Source organism: Mastomys coucha, unplaced genomic scaffold, assembly GCF_008632895.1.
Source record: "Mastomys coucha isolate ucsf_1 unplaced genomic scaffold, UCSF_Mcou_1 pScaffold22, whole genome shotgun sequence".
NCBI classification, from domain to species: Eukaryota; Metazoa; Chordata; class Mammalia; order Rodentia; family Muridae; genus Mastomys; species Mastomys coucha.
The window spans coordinates 145,226,099-145,232,098 of record NW_022196905.1 but is presented as its reverse complement, the minus strand read 5'-3'; the positions used below and the strand labels follow the sequence as shown (position 1 = coordinate 145,232,098).

The window sequence follows — 6,000 nt, the reverse complement described above, 5'->3', positions numbered from 1 at the left end:
AAAAAAAAAAAAAAAAAAAAAAAAAAAAAAAAAAAAAAATCCAGGCATGGTGGCACACACCTTTGGTTCCAGGAAAAGAAAGAAAGTGGATCTCTGAGTTTGAGGCCAGCTGGGTCTACATAGTGAGTTCCAGAACAGGCAAGAGAACACATTAAGACCCTGTCTCAAAAAGAAACAGCTGGGCGGTGGTGGCACAAGCCTTTAATCCCAGCACTTGGGAGGCAGAGGCAGGCGGATTTGTGAGTTCAAGGACAGCCTAGTCTACAGAGTGAGTTCCAGGACAGCCAGGGCTACACAGAGAAACCATGTCTCAAAAAAACAAAACAAAACAAAAAAAAAAGTTTAACTTGTTCCATAAAGTCCCAGCCCTGGAACATCTCAACTAAAATCAGTTTCTACCCAACAATGCAAAAAGTATTCCAGTAAAATCTCTTTACAAGCAGTATGTTTTATATAAACAGTGGTAACAATTCTCATTTATTTAAATCCTTTTATTTCTCTAGTCAGTACTCAACTCAATGTCTAATTACAATAAAATGATTGAACGTCTCTATTATAAAATCTCAGGTAACTCTTCTCTTGGTAGACTACTTCACTTTAAATATGGAAGCTCAAACAAAAACGTCCTCAGCCTCCCATCATCAAATTAAATATCTAGATACACCCATCTTCTGTTCTTCACATAAAAAACCACTGTGGTACACAGGATCTCAGGATCTGTAGCTTTCTAGGAGCTTCACTTCATTATTTCTCTGTCTTTCTACCACCTATCATACCGTGTCTTTTAGATCCTTTCAGTATTCAAATGCGGTTCTTGGATGGAAGTCAGGCAAGTATTCACAGGAGGAAAAATAAATCACACATGTGTTTAGGCTATATTGCTCATACTAATCCAATACAGCTTCTCAGTTCCACTAAATTCAGCCATAATGCTTTTGCCATGATCAATGTTGCAGACTCCAAAAGGCAACAATTTCCCTATATCTATCTACAAACATGCAATGTAACTGGCTTTTCCCATCAAGAAATAGAGATGGGCTAGGGGCACAGCTCAGTGGAGCACCTGCCTACCATAATAAACAAGGCCTTTGGGTTTGATCCATACTCCCACCAAATTAAGAAGGGTTTCTAGGTCTTGAATCTGAATCTGACCAGCCTTTGACCAATGAAAAAATGGCAAACTCAATAAGGTCCTTGTGTGAGTTTGCTAATCTGGGGTTCTAGACATGTGAGCAAGTCCACACTATCCCTTTATAGTTATTCATTTGTTAAAGGATAATAGAGAGCCAGGCATAGTGGCACAAATCTGTATCCAATTAAGGTAGACAGATTAGGGACTTCAAGGTCATCCTCAGTTACATACCAAGTTCGAGACTTATTGGCTATGTGAGACCCCATTTCAAACTACCAAAATTAAAAACTATATGAAGAAAGGGACCAGTTAATCTAGACATGGTCATCAAGAAACCAGCCCAAGCGGGGCGGTGGTGGCTCGCGCCTTTAATCCCAGCACTTGGGAGGCAGAGGCAGGCAGATTTCTGAATTCGAGACCAGCCTGGGCTACAGAGCTCCAGGACAGCCAGGGCTATACAGAGAAACCCTGTCTCGAAAAACCGAAAAAAAAAAAAGAAAGAAAGAAATCAGCCCTAGCCAAACCACCAGGTAATCACACATACATACCTGTAGAAGCCTCACCCAGATCAGTAGAACCACCTTGATCACCCAAATCCAAACTGTCTATTCATAGAACTAGAACTGGGAATTAAATCATGGGTGATTTGCTACACAATAAAAGCTGAATAAATAGGTTCCTATGGTACTAAATCAAATGAAACTCTTTTCTGACCCTTAGGTACTCCATTTTAGCAATATGACATAGAGTTGACCAGAGCATCCTTCTTAAAACACGACTTTCCTTACATCTCTAGTACACATTTACTTTTTACTGATTTTTCTCTCCCACTTTGCTGGTCACATCTTTCCCCTTTATTTCCTTCCCTTCTTCCCAATCTCTTTTTGTATAGCAGCTTCCTCTGAGATTAGAACATTCTGAGATTAAAACATTCCATCACCCAGGAAATCGCCTTAATGTAAAAGGTAAACAACTCAAATTAGCTTCAGGAAGTCCCTGAAACTAACCAATTTCACTAGTCCCCTCCCTCCCAGAGTGAGCAATAAAGACCACTGAGAGTCACTCTCAAGAGATGACAAGCTGGGTGAGGCTTGTGCAGTATGCTCCAGGTTCCCACCTTTTATGAGCTGTCACCCAAGTTGGGTGGTTTTTGATGGTACAGCTGTCCTTGAGTCACTTCTGCTCTTCTAAGAAACCTTTCGCCCTCACTTCTCTAAAGTAATCCTAATAAAACTCAGTGGTTCACCAAGGTGGACTTGGGTGGTATCCATACTTTGTTCTGTTGTGGGTTTCCCATCTGGGATGATGTATGTAGATGTGTGTGTTGCATCTCCCCAGGAAATGTGTGCCATGCAATACCTCTAAATATCAACAGTTTACCAGTGCTTAATTCCATCTACTTTACTCTTTTTTGACTATAGAAATTTCTCACCCAAGGTGCCAAGCTTTGTTACTAAACCTTCAAAACAATAAAGATAACAGACCAAGTTGCTTCTCTGAATATACTGTCCATGCACACAATAGCCTAATATTGACATATGGATACTATCAATGACATGGAGAAATTAAGTGACTTGAACTAATAATCAATAGTCTCCAAACTTCCTCCCACTCCACAAAATTCTCATTCTTTCATCTTCTCTATCTTAGTGTCACCATTAACTTAATAAACCAACAAACCCTTAAGATGAGGGAAAAAAAATATTACAGTAACAGCCATAAATGTAACCATTGTCTTAAATCTGTGATTGAGACACAGGATAGCTAAACAAACTCAAAAACAGAAGCCAGTTGTTTGCTGTCTATAAGAAACTCATTTCATGGACAAAGACACCATAGACGGGAAGTAACTACAAAAGAAAATAAGGAGATATGTAAAAACAAATGAGAATAAATGATACAAAATTATAATAATTAAAACAGACTGATATCCAGTGATTACAACTGCAAATTATCTATCACTCAACCATCACTAAATAGTTGAGTAAACAATTATACTTAAGAACTTTTCAAAGAGATCTAATTCATCTTTTCCAAAGGTTTTTATCCAGAATTTCTTATTTTGCACAGGGATCAAGTGTTCAGTGTGCTATAGGGTTTAGCAGTGGCCATGACCACTAAATACCAGTAGCACTTTCACATTGCTACCACTGTCCAGTGTGACAACCTAAAGTGTCCCCTCCTAGAAAAATCACCCCAGATTGAGAATTAATGCTTTAGGTTAGCTCTTAAAAGAGATGCAGTAAAATGACCCCTAACGACAGAACACTATACCCATACATCTGTATCAGAGAAGCTTCATCTTGCAGTAAATGGCAACTAACACAGAGACTTACAACTGGAAAATGTACAAAGAATAAGAGACTTGAGCACTCGGGCCCTAAATGGGATGTCTTTATCAAACTCTTGCCCTCAAGGCTCAGGGATCTATGTGGAAGAGGAGGCAGAAAGATTAAGAGCCAGGGGGGTTGGAGAGATGGCTCAGTGGTTAAGAGCACTGACTGCTCTTCCAAAGGTCCTGAGTTCAAGTCCAGCACCCCCATGGTGGCTCACAACCATCTGTAACGAGATCTGACTTCCTCTTTCTGAAGAGTCTGAAGACAGCTACATTGTATACATATAATAAATAAATAAAATCTTAAAAAAAAAAGATTAAAAGTCAGAAATGGTGAACAGCCACACACACACAAAAGTGTCCATATAGCATGTCTATCAAGATAAGTACAAAAGTACTTAAAGTATAGTGCATGGAAAAACGTATTTTTTCAGAGAGATTATTCATAGCTTACATATATATCCTCTAGAATGTTCATGATTCCCCAAATAAAACTTAAGAAACATGTTCATTTGTTTTTAATTTTATTTACATGTCATTATTGTGTGTGAGGTACACACACACACACACACACACACACACACACACACACACGTGCGGAGTCAGAGAACAACTCTTCAGGAGTCTGTTTTCTGTCTAGGGTTGCAGAGTGAGCACTTTTAACTGTGGAGCCATCTCCCCAGCCCAGTACTGTGTTGGTTTGTATGCTACTATTTAAAGTTATAAAGAGCAACACCTGTAAACCCCTTTTCACTTGCCTTCCAAATACTTAGAATTATTACACTTTGATTGCTGCCTTACTCTCTGTATTGGGGGAGTATCACCAAGAATACCACACATAAGTCTTTGAATTTGCTGAAAGTTCTTTTGGTGAAAGCACCTTTTTATTATTACCTCTGTGAAAAATTAAACAGTCAAGAGAATGTCATTGATTTATCTAGCATCCAAAAGCTGTTGAATAGCAGAATGAGAACTCCACCCTACCTGCTTCTTATGTTATACATAAGACAGAAATATCAACTATAAGGTCAGTATCATCTGTGAGTTAAAAACAAGAGATGCTCAGAAAAACAAGGCTTTTTCCTAACAACTGAGTCTTTAGTGAATTCCAATGGACTGGTGCCTGATGGAAAACAAAAACCTACACTAGACCTAGAAGGAAGGATAGAAGCTCATTCTATTCAATCGCTTTTATATCTCAATGCAAGCCAAAGTACAATTCTTACTACTCCACAAGTGATTAAGCACTGTGAAGCAACACAAGACACCCAAGGACCAGTGATCACAAGGTATTGTTAATCTTGGACATCTAGATTAACTCTGTAGAATGCTTCTTCAAACTCACTTCACTCATGAAAGTCATTCCCCCAACCCCCTTGGTTTTTCGAGACAGGGTTTCTCTGTGTAGCCCTGGCTAGAGAGGAACTCACTCTATAGACCAGGCTGTCCTCAAACTCAGAAATCCACCTGCCTCTGCCTCCCAAGTGCTACGTTTTTTTTTTTTTTTAACAAAAATCTGGTAACAATGCCCAGGGCTTGTCTGAGTAAAGAGCAGCAATTCAAGGAACATATGCCTTACACAACAAGGAGGTCCTGGGGAACATTCTGAAAACCAGTAATAAGTCAGCTACTCAAATATAATTCCAACTTTTCTTATGGGTGTAAGAGGATAGTGCATAATAGTTACTAAACTTTTTAAAGACATTTCCAAAAACCCAGAAATTTTTCTCTTCCAAGTCTCCCACACTAATAAAAATATCTTTACTGTAAAAATAAGAAAAATCTGGCATCAACAAGTCTTTAGTTTCATGAACTATAGAATATTATTATTTTGGAATAATGTTGTAAAACAGTATAAAACTATTAGATAATTGTACTTCTGGTCAATGAAATGACTCATATATGCTCTTGGCAACGAGGATGATGACGTGTTAGCAGAACCCACTTCCACACAGTGTCCTCTGACCTCCTCATGTATGTCCACATGCATAATACATATACACAAACAGAATAAATGTAAGAAGAAACTTTAATAGAACAAGTTATATTGTTATTAACCGATACACCGTGATCTGTGCTTAAATATGTGTACAATATATGAATATTATATTAACATATTATATATTCATATACTATATGACTATCTGAACATATATCTGATACATGAAGAATATATGGTGACATTTACTATCAAACAAGCATCACCAAAACAAATCAAAACAACAAAACAGACATGTCAAAGGCCAGTTACGATGGATGGCAAAGCAGGTAAAGGCACCCGCAATTATGCTTGACAATATGAGTTTGATCCCCAGAACACACATGGTAAAAGAAAAGAACTGACTCCCACAATTTGTCCTCTAACTTCCACAAGCACATAGTGTCTCACTATACAAATATACACACATACACAAAATATATATATGCATATATATGTATATGTATATATATATATATACATATATATATATATACATACACACACACACACACACACACACACATATATATATATTGGTTCTTCATGACAGGG

General features: G+C 37.9%; 1 protein-coding gene across 6 annotated transcripts in view; it reads right to left on the bottom strand.

The window, feature by feature from the left end:
• Pds5b (PDS5 cohesin associated factor B) overlaps window positions 1–6,000 on the bottom strand; it is a 138,889-nt gene that overhangs the window by 109,941 nt on the left and 22,948 nt on the right. Inside the window, exon 1 of one of the 6 annotated variants that reach the window (XM_031338844.1) lies at window positions 1,681–2,002. The exons of the other annotated variants lie outside the window; for them this stretch is intronic. The gene's annotated coding sequence lies outside the window, so the exon portion shown is untranslated. Of the gene's footprint in view, window positions 1–1,680; window positions 2,003–6,000 lie in introns of those variants that run through there. 6 annotated transcript variants of the gene reach the window in all.